Here is an 11,240-nt window from a genome sequence, read left to right as displayed (position 1 = left end):
GTAGGCAGAGGAGAAGAGATGAGTGATGAGGCGGGACTGGAAGATGGTGAGGGACTCAAAGTCACAAATATGTTGGGGGAGGGAGTTCCAGAGCCTGGGAGCTGCCCTGGAGAAGGCTCTGTCACCAAGGCTGTGGAGTTTTGATGTGTGGGTGCAGAGGAGACCGGCTGAGGAGGATCTGAGGGCCCGGGGAGGTCAATTTTCAGACTCTTGCAGCACAAAGCCTCTTGGTGCAGTATACAGTGAAAGTTCCAGAATACTTGCTCTGGATTAGCTTTTCTCTCAACTTCACAACTACTCCTGCCTTTCTTCCTATCATAAAAGGCGCACCGTCGGTAGCCACACTGACAGCGCGACTCCAGTCCACCTCCAGTTTTTCCAGGGTCCCGACAAGGCTAACAAACACGTTGTTAGCTTTGGTGGTTTCTGTCATTGGCACGACTGACAAACTCCTCAGTGACATTCAGGGAAGCATCCACTCCGCGAATAAATATCGCTAATTGGGCTACATCAGTCACGTCAGTGCTCTCGTCGAGAGCAATAGAGAATGTGATGAAGGACTTAACCTTCTCTTTTAGTTGACTCTTCAAATCACCAGAAAGTTCAACTCTCAGTCACTGTAGGCCTCGATAAGCTTATGTTAGCAAAAGCTTGTTGCTTGTCAGGACAAACTAGCGCGGCTGCCTTTAGCATGCAGGTCTTGACAAATGCACCCTCTGAGAAAGGCTTGGATGCCTTCGCAATTTCCCAAGCGATGATGTAGCTTGCCTTCACTGCCCCTGTAACGAAATGAAATGTATAGGTATAACAAATTTGAGACACTCCTCTATCAGAAACGGTTCAGTAAAAAATAACTAACAGTTGAAAGTATGTAAAAAAATTCGGGCTGGGCATTTGATTAAATTGTCCTAGTCGATCGTCGGGAGAATTAACGATAAATTTTCCATTAATCATTAATATTACTATAATATAATATAATAATATAACTATTTATATGCTATATTCAAAATGCAATGAAAATGTATCGTTAATTCTCCCGCGTTTACATGGACACTTCTGGTCCGATTAGAAGTGGAAGAACAGCTCAATCGGAATAGACATTTGGACAGACGCTTACCCCATTTGTAAATGCCATATATACAGTACATTCGGATTGCATTATAGGAATAGATCTATTCCGATTATAAATTATTTATTTTTTAGCAATAGCTTTATCGCTGATATTATATTAATATATTTATTCTTAATGATCAATTATTCGATCGTCGATTAATCATTCCCACCCCTAATAAAAATAAACCAAACCTTCGTGTTTATCTCGACATTTGGAGAATACGGCTTGCCGTTTCTGTAGCGATGATGCCAGCTCGTTTAGCTTTTGAGTCTGAAGTTGCCCTGTGTACTCGCCGTATTTCTCTGCATGGGTCTCATAGTGTCGTTTGATGTTGTAATTCTTTGCTACAGCCACTTGTTGAGAACAAATAAGACACACGAGTTTGCCTCCTACTTCCCAAAATAAATACTTTTCTCTCCATCTATCCTGAAAGATGCGACCTTCAGTGTCGACCTTCCTTTTTCTTGATAGCATCTTGATAGCGACGAGCAGGGCCTGCGCTAGGCATAGGTGAAATAGGCAATCGCCTAGGGCGGCAAATGCGTTGGGGGCGGCAAAAGTGTTGGGGGCGCCCCCTGGTGGCGGCCTTAATTAATGGATTAATTTTAATGAAACAAGCTTGTTTTCTAAACACGTTTCGAAATGGAATGGAGAATGGGGGATGAACAGTTATTGAATCGTAACAGACCAGCAGCAGTAACAGACCAACTGATGGATTCCAAAAAAAAAAAAAATTGATAAAAATTTAATAAATTATTATAAATTATTAATAAATTACATATATTCTCCCCTTATTACCCGGATGTGACATACAGGCGGGCCGTGTCCAGTGATTAAGAATACCAATGCTCACTTGGGAATCAGGCCCTATGTCCAAAATTCCGAACTACCCCTTTAAGTCCTCTGGCTCTGATAAAATTCAGTGTCAATAACAACACGCATGACATGGTCAATGTCCGGCCCGCGGGCCGTAACCCTGGCATCCCTGCTTTAATGTGAGTGACGGGCTGCAGCGAGGAGTGAATTGCAATAATCAAGGCGGGAGGAGATGAAGGCATGGATGAGTCTTTCTGCAGCGTGGGGTGTGAGGGAGGATCTGATCTTTGCGATATTACGGAGGTGATTACGGAGGATTTTTGCACAGTGTGGAGCATTGACCCTTTAACATTTCACTTCAATTTATTGTATGTGACAAATAAAAACACTTGAACTTGAACTTGATAGAAGGAGGTTTTGACAGTGTGGCGGATGTGGGGTTCAAGGGAGAGGGTGGAATCAAAGATTACGCCATGGTTGCGGGCCTGGGGGGAGGGGGAGACCATGGTGCCGTCAATAGTGTGGGGGGGTTTGCAAGTTTACTGAGGGTGGATTTGGAGCCAATGAGGAGTTCAGTTTTGCTGCTGTTAAGTTGCAGGAAGTTATTTTGCATCCAGAGAGTAAGTGAAGGCAGGCAGGATTCAATGTGGGAGAGGGGGGGGGGGGGGGGGATTGTGGGGGAATTTGGTGCTGAGGTAAATCTGGGTGTCTTCGGTGTAGCAGTGGAAGTCCATGTAGAAATGGCGGAGTAACTGACCAAGGGGGAGGAGGTAAATGATGAAGAGGAGGGGTTCAAGGACAGAACCTTGGGGAACGCCTTGTTGGCTGTGGCAGATGTGTGGTTGTGGAGGAAGATGAAGTGAGATCTGTCGGAGAGGTAGGAGTGAAGCCAGCTGAGTGCAGTACCTTCGATACCGAGGTTGCTGGTGAGCAGAATGGTGTGGTTTACGGTATCGAAGGCTGCACTCAGGTCAAGGAGGATGAAGAAGGACAGGGAACAAGAGTCGGCAGAGGTGAGGAGGTCATTGAGGACTTTGAGGAGAGCGGTTTCTGTGCTGTGGAGGGGGCGGAAGCCAGATTGGAGGGGTTCGAAAAGGTTATTGGCGAGGAGATGGGATTGGAGTTGTGTGGTGACGATGCGTTCAAGGGTTTTGGAGAGGAAGGGGAGGTTGGGCGGTAGTTACTTAGGGAGGAGGGGTCGAGACCAGGTTTCTTGAGGGTGGGGGTGACAGCAGCAGATTTGAAGGCAGAGGGGACAGTTCCATGGGACAGTGAGGAGTTGAAGAGCTTAGTGAGGTAAGGGCAGAGAACGGGGAGGCAGGACTTGAGCAGGGGAGTGGCGAGGGGGTCAAGGGAGCAGATAGTAGGGAGGTGTTGGGAGGTCCAGAGTGATGTGTAGGGGAGGGGCCATTGAGTGTGCAGGGGGGTTATGTACAGGGAAGAGTGAATGGTTGATTGCGGTGATTTATGAGGAATCATAGGGGCTAGCTTGTAGCAAGCAACCTTAACAATAGCTTAGCAATAGAATATTGCTAAATGCAAAAGTCGGGATTCTATTTTTGACACCATAGCAACAGATCTAGCGCTAGACGTTGACTGTTTTTCATGGTCCATCCAAACACCTGACGTTAATGTTACAGACCAACTTTTACGGCTGTTTTCTAGGTGACTATCTTCACTGTGTTGCCAGTTCAACAATATATTCTCTTGCTATTTCAGCACTTTGTCAAAGGGGAGCCAAGTCTCGACTACCCAAATCCAGTTCCTGCTGTTCCATCTGGTAGAGAAAGTCCAGTGAAATGTCGAAGACCTCCAACTAAAAGGTTACATTTATGTGATAGAATAACAACTTAATTATAGAAAAACATCACAGCCACAACACAACATCAGAGTAAAACCCTTGTGTAAAAAAAAACAAAGTTTTCAATACCAACACCAAGACCAGAACCAACACTATCACCAGCACCAACAGCAGTTCCAGCACCAGCAACAGAAGACCCATCACCAGCTCCAGGTCCATCATCAGCATCAGCAACAGAGGCCCTGGGCCACTCTGTAAGAATCTGTTTGACTTTATTTGTATAGGTTAAGTTACTTAGTTTCAGTTGCACTGTTTTTCTAAATACATCAGCCGTACACTCGGTTAATCTAAATGCATATATATATCTGTAACGGGTCAATTGAGCGCTGGACACAGGTTTTGCTGTTTCCCCAAGGAAGTTCTTTTATTGCTTTCCATAAACGTATTAACCAAGGGCAATAAGACAAAACGTAAATCAAAGTCTGTTTGGCGCGATCCGCTCCTTTCTCCTCCTAATCCTTCCTGGATTCCCCACCTCACTACAAGACAAAAGCAGGCACATAAATACAAACACTCCCTGATTGGCCTGAGTGCCGACACCTGCCCGCACTCAGGTCCAATCCCCCCAGCCAATCCGGTGCTCTCCCAACCTGCCCATACTCCCCCTGCAGGCCAGACGTCGCACGTCCCCCCACACACCCCCACCGCCCGACACAGGCCGGGGTCACATCCGGCCGCCAACTCACTCCCCCCCCCCAGAGCGGGAGAGGAAGTCCGCCACGGCCATCTGCGCCCCAGGCCTGTGCACGACCTGAAAATTAAAGGGCTGCAACGCGAGGTACCACCGGGTGATCCTCGCGTTGACGTCCTTCATGCGGTGGAGCCACTGGAGGGGGGCGTGGTCGGAGTAGAGGGTGAACGCGCGTCCCAGCAGGTAGTAGCGGAGGGCGCCGACCGCCCACCGGATGGCGAGGCACTCCTTCTCCACCGTGCTGTACCGACCCTCCCGGTCTGATAGTTTCCGGCTCAGGTACAGCACCGGGCGGTCGACCCCCTCCACCTGCTGGGTCAGGACCGCGCCCAACCCCCTATCCGACGCGTCCGTCTGCAGGGAAAAAGGGAGATCAAAGTTAGGAGCACACAGGACCGACTTTCCACAGAGGGCTGTTTTAATAGCCTCAAACGACACCTGACATGGCTCCGACCACTGGACTGTATCTGGGGCTCTCTTACGGGTGAGGTCGGTCAAGGGGCTGGCCAGGTCGGAGAAGTTCGGCACGAACTGCCGATAGTAGCCCGCCAGTCCCAGGAACCGCCTCACCTCCTTTTTGGTCCTGGGCCGAGCGGAGGCCGCGACCGCCGCCGTCTTACCGACCTGCGGCCGGACCTTCCCCCACCCCAGGTGGAACCCCAGATATTGAATCTCCCTCCGCCCGATCACGCACTTCTTCGGGTTGGCCGTGAGCCCCGCCCGTCTCAGCGACTGAAGGACGGCCGCCACCTGCCGCACATGCTGCTCCCACGTTCCGCTATAGACAACGATGTCGTCGATGTAGGCAGCAGCATACGCGGCGTGGGGCCGCAACACCCGGTCCATCAGCCGCTGAAACGTGGCCGGGGCCCCGAACAACCCGAACGGAAGCACCTTAAACTGGTAGAGACCGAGCGGAGTGGAGAAGGCTGTTTTTTCCCGGGCTGCTGGAGACAACGGAATCTGCCAGTAGCCCTTTGTGCAGTCCAGGGTCGTATAATATTTGGCCATGCCAAGCCGGTCCACTAGCTCGTCGATCCGAGGCATTGGGTAGGCATCGAACTTTGACACCGCATTCACCCTACGGTAATCTACACAGAACCGGACAGACCCGTCCGGCTTCCCCACCAGCACGACGGGACTGCACCAGTCACTGTGAGACTCCTCGACGACGCCCAACTCCAACATGGTTGCCAATTCGCGCCGTACCACATCTTGTTTGTGGACGGGCAGCCTGTAGGGGCGTGTCCGCACCGTTAAACCTGGCTGCGTCTCGATGTTGTGAGTAATCAGAGGGGTGCGACCGGGCAGGGGCGAAAATACGTCGGCGAACCGGAGTTGTAGACCGGCAACGTCCCGTGCCTGACTCTCTACGAGACCCTCGCCCTGACCGACCGGGGGGGTGGGGCCTAGGCTAGGGACGTCCGGCCCAAACTCCTCCTTCTCTGGTAACGTCGACGCAAACGCGACAGGGACCGCATCGTTCCACCTCTTTAGGAGGTTGATGTGGTAGACCTGCTTGTTTTCGCCCCTGTCCGTGCGCGCCACCTCGTAATCCACGTCCCCAACCCGCCGTGTGACCACAAAGGGCCCTTGCCACTTCGCGAGTAATTTGGTGCTAGAGGTGGGCAACAGAACGAGGACCTTATCCCCCGGTGCAAGATCGCGTAATCTAGTCCCTCTGTCGTACAGGCGTTTCTGATTCTCCTGGGCTTGGTGCAAATGCTCACGTGACATTACCCCGAGTGAGTGGAGCTTTGCACGCAAGTCCATGACGTACTGGATTTCGTTTTTACTGTCGCTGGACCCCTCCTCCCAGGTTTCTTTAATGAGGTCCAGGACGCCCCTGGGCCTGCGCCCATAGAGCAACTCGAATGGGGAAAACCCCGTGGAAGCCTGAGGAACTTCCCGCACCGCAAACAACAGAGGGTCTAGCCATTGATGCCAATTTCGTGCATCCTCCAGTACAAACTTCCGGATCATGGACTTTAACGTCCGGTTAAACCTCTCGCACAAGCCGTCAGTGGCTGGGTGATAGACGCTCGTGCGGATGGCCTTCACCTTCAACAACCCGTAAAGTTCCTTCATCGTGCGTGACATGAAATTGGTGCCCTGGTCAGTGAGAATCTCTTTCGGGATTCCCACCCGCGATATGACATGAAACAACGCCTGCGCAACACTCTTCGCAGAGATGTTGCGCAATGGAATCGCTTCCGGGTATCGGGTTGCGTAGTCGATCAGGACCAACACAAATCGATACCCTTGTGAGGAACGTTCTAATGGCCCGATAATGTCCATGCCCACGCGGTCGAATGGGGCCTCCACCAGAGGAAGGGGCCGCAAGGGAGCCCTGGGAATAGCGGGGGGATTCACCAGCTGGCACTCGGGGCAGGAGGCGCACCACCTACGCACTTCCGCCCGAATCCCCGGCCAATAGAATCGAGCCATTATCCGGTTTAGTGTTTTCTCGTACCCCAAATGGCCCGCCATTGGGTTGTAATGCGCCGCCTGGAAAATCATTTCCCGGCGGCTCCTGGGTACCAGCAACTGGGTAAAAATCTCCTCACTCTCGGTGTCACGACCCACCCGATAAAGCCTATCCCTAATGACCACAAAGTGTGGGTAAGTCAGCACTGCGTCTGGCTGTACCCTCGAACCATCAATAGCAATCACTTGGTCGAAGGCTGAGCGTAAAGTAGCATCCCGAGACTGCTCGAGGGGGAAATCGTCTACCGGTGGGAAGCTCGGCGCTCGGACCTCGGGTTGAGAACCTCCCGCCTCCTCCCCCGATTCCTGATCAGCGTCGGACGCCCTTGCATCGGCAGAACACAGCGCATGACCTAGATGTCCCTATCGGTCGTGTCCGCACCCCCGTAGTCTCGCTAACTGCCCCTGGAAACCCAGCCCAATCTAACCCTAGAATCAGGGGGTGCGTGAGGCTCGGACTAACCGCCGCCTTGACTCTATGCGTTTTCCCCCCGTAACGAATTTCGATAGGGACCAAGGGATACGTGTGAACATCCCCGTGTATACATTTCACCGAAACGCTCGATGCCTCTATCAACGCCTCGGACCGCACCAGGCGCTGGTGGATCATGGTCTGCATGCAGCCCGAGTCCAACAGCGCCTGGTGCGTACCCCGTTGTATCCTCACCGGGATACGGTACGCCTCGCCGGGACCGTGGGGAGGAGACGGGGCACCGGTGACGCGGACGACCTGACCCACCTCCATCATAGGGCACTCACGCCGGAAGTGGCCAGGCCACCCGCACCGCCAGCACCCCTCCCCTGCCGCTTGAGCGCCCGCCTGTGGAGTGGGGGTGGGAGGCGACTCATGTGCCCGCTCTGGAACGCCCCCCCATCTCGCCCTCGGCGCCGGGGTTGGTCTGTCCCGCCGTGGGGCAGCCGCACCGGTACGTGGGCTCGGTGTCGGTGGTCGCTGGCCCGCTGGTGGTGGTTGCAGGTGGCTCTCCGCCAGGACGACCGCGGCGGAGAGAGCCTCGGGTCGGTGGTATCGGACCCAGGCGGAGGTCCTAGCCGGCAGCCCCTCCACGAACCTCTCCAGGGCCACTTGCTCCCCCCGCCTGGGACCAGCCACCTCCTGGCCTGGTCCATCAGCTGCTGGGCGAAGGCGAAGGGTCGGTCGCCCTCACGGAAGGCCAGCGCCCGAAACCGCCGGCGATGTTCCTCCGGGTAGAGGCCCAGCCGGTCTCGGATGGCCCTGGTGATGGCGTCGTAGTCCCGCTGGGCCCCAGCCGGCAGACTGTGGGCCGCAAGCTGCGCCTCTCCTGTTAGGAGCGGCAGGAGACGGTGCGCCCACTCCGGGCGGGGCCACCCTGAGACCTCGGCCACCCCCTGGAAGGTCTCGAGGAAGGCTTCCGCGTCGTCCGCCTCCCCCATCTTCGGGACGTGTATGTTCGTTGCGGGTCCCGCCCCCCGGGGTCCTTCGCCGCGTCCGCCGGAGGCGAGGAGCTCCCGGAGCATGGCCCGATCGGCGGCCAAGGATTGTGCCAGGTCCGTGAGCGCCTCGTTCTGCGCCTGGTGGAGCTGGCCTTGTCTCTCCGCCATCTGGGCTAGGTGCCCGAGCACGTTTCCCAATGGGGACTGGTCCATTTTCTGTACGCTCGCCCCACATTGGGCTCCACTGTAACGGGTCAATTGAGCGCTGGACACAGGTTTTGCTGTTTCCCCAAGGAAGTTCTTTTATTGCTTTCCATAAACGTATAAACCAAGGGCAATAAGACAAAACGTAAATCAAAGTCTGTTTGGCGCGATCTCTGGTGGCGATCCGCTCCTTTCTCCTCCTAATCCTTCCTGGATTCCCCACCTCACTACAAGACAAAAGCAGGCACATAAATACAATCACTCCCTGATTGGCCTGAGTGCCGACACCTGCCCGCACTCAGGTCCAATCCCCCCAGCCAATCCGGTGCTCTCCCAACCTGCCCATACTCCCCCTGCAGGCCAGACGTCGCACGTCCCCCCACAATATCATTGAGGTAAAACGCTAGTCTGCTGTATGTTGAAGTAGATTTGTGGTAATGTTATCTACTGTGGCATCCCGCCACGTGGTCCTCGGCCTGGACGGGCCCGGGGTACCGTGGAGGACCACCCCCACCCACCAGCCGGCGAGGGAGAGCAGCCCTTTCTGGCCGAAAGCGAAGGAGCCATTTTAAAAGGAGGCACAGCACAGCACGGGTCGGGTGCAGGAAGGAAGGGCTCGTGGCAGCGAGAGAGCCTAGAGGCCCACGGAGGCCCTAGAGACCGCGACTCCTTCTTTGGGGTGATTGTTAAGTTGATTGTTAAATAAATGCCTGAAATGGCTAAAACCCCAAAGCCAAGTGAGTTTTGTCAGTGGATTCCGGCTCAACCGAGCACCGGGATACCACACTTGGTGGAGAATGCAGGCAACATGAAGGTCCCACTACGGCTCCCCGGTACAGACGCCGCCGCCGCAAGAGACGCCGCCGCCGCAAGGGACGCCGCCGCCGCCGCCGCAAGGGACGCCGCCACCGCAAGGGACGCCGCCGCCGCAAGGGACGCCGCCGCCGCCGCAAGGGACGCCGCCGCAGCCGCAAGGGACGTCGCCGCCGCCGCCAGAGACGTCGAATGGAGGTGACATGCGTACACGGGGACACACAAACTTACGAGACCTGCCACGTGGTCGTCCGGACACCACAGGGGGTGTTCACGGCTAGGGCAGGGGTCGTGCCACACCTGCCGGTGCCGTTCCTAATTGGGAGGGATTGCCCGATATTCCGTCGGCTTTGGGACCCGGCACTAGAGTCCCGGGGCAGGAGAGATGCGGTCGCCGCCGCGGCAGCCGCCGCCGGCGCAGCGGGAGACGAGGCGGCGGGAGACGAGGCGGCGGGAGACGAGGCGGCGGGAGACGAGGCGGCGGGAGACGAGGCAGCCGGAGACGAGGTAGCCGGAGACGACGCTGCCGGAGACGACGCAGCCGACGCCGCAGGAGACACCCGGCCCCGGCGAGACACCATCCTGGGCGGGTCCCTCGGCTACCTGGGGCTTGGACAAAGGGTGGAGGAGTGTGGCATCCCGCCACGTGGTCCTCGGCCTGGACGGGCCCGGGGTACCGTGGAGGACGGGGTGTACCACCCCCACCCACCAGCCGGCGAGGGAGAGCAGCCCTTTCGGCTCCCCAATCAGGGTGATTGGGGGACACCTGGCCGAAAGCGGAGGAGCCATTTTAAAAGGAGGCACAGCACAGCACAGCACGGGTCGGGTGCAGGAAGGAAGGGCTCGTGGCAGCGAGAGAGCCTAGAGGCCCACGGAGGCCCTAGAGACCGCGACTCCTTCTTTGGGGTGATTGTTAAGTTGATTGTTAAATAAATGCCTGAAATGGCTAAAACCCCAAAGCCAAGCGAGTTTTGTCAGTGGATTCCGGCTCAACCGAGCACCGGGATACCACACTACCTGCATTAAAGGTCATTCCAAAAGGACTTGTGGAGCGCTGCTCCTTCCAAAGCCCCCAGAAGTTCATAAATGATCTCCTACATGGGATGTATACCAGGGAATATATGGGAGGCCATTCAGTGACTGGCCAGTCATCCAGCAGCTGCACAGAAGGAAAACCTGGCCTAGCCAAACAGGACCTTGTTGAAATAACAAGTAGGTATATAGAAATGAGAAAAGATGTTGGTTGAGTGATACCCTCATTCTCATGCTCATCTTTCGTGTGTGTGTGTATTCCCACAGATGCTGCAAAGTTGAAGTTCACCTACGTAACTGATACGAACATAAAAGCATTTATACGACAAAAGCTGAACAATACTGCCAAATTTCAGAAACAATAAATTATCAACTGTTTAAAGAAAGTTAAACTTTTGTTCTATTTTTTTTGTATTTTAGCAGTCTGTAGAAAACACTGTGTTAATGAGGGTTGTAAGCCTAATTTATGTGCAGTGAATTATTGTTACAGCACGATGGTTAAAAATGGCAACAACAAAAAGTGATACAGTTGAAAATATCCATTAGGTAAAGTACAATGACATAGTTAAAAGAACAACAAAATACTGCATACTGCTGTTATTGTAATGCAGTATATATAGTACTATGGTATCGTAATTGTAGTATTCTATAGCAAAATAAAAGTATAATAAAAGTTCTGTAATTTACTTCAGTAGATTGTAGTTTATGTAAACTGTAGTAGTATATAATGTAGTATACTGTAGTATATTGTAATAAAACTGCAGTTTTCTGTAGTATACTATAGTTTACTGTAGTAATAAAACTGCAGT

General features: G+C 53.8%; 1 long non-coding RNA gene across 1 annotated transcript; it reads left to right on the top strand.

Moving 5' to 3' along the window:
- Positions 1–3,854: 3,854 nt before the first annotated feature.
- Positions 3,855–10,805, top strand: LOC132457482 (uncharacterized). Its single transcript, XR_009525674.1, has 3 exons — positions 3,855–3,985; positions 10,428–10,611; positions 10,699–10,805. It is a non-coding gene; the product is annotated as an uncharacterized LOC132457482 (long non-coding RNA).
- Positions 10,806–11,240: the final 435 nt, after the last annotated feature.

The sequence above is a fragment of the Gadus macrocephalus genome, chromosome 5 (assembly GCF_031168955.1).
Source record: "Gadus macrocephalus chromosome 5, ASM3116895v1".
Classification (NCBI taxonomy): domain Eukaryota; kingdom Metazoa; phylum Chordata; class Actinopteri; order Gadiformes; family Gadidae; genus Gadus; species Gadus macrocephalus.
Note: the sequence above shows the minus strand (reverse complement) of the source record. Positions and strands in the feature narration are given on the sequence as shown.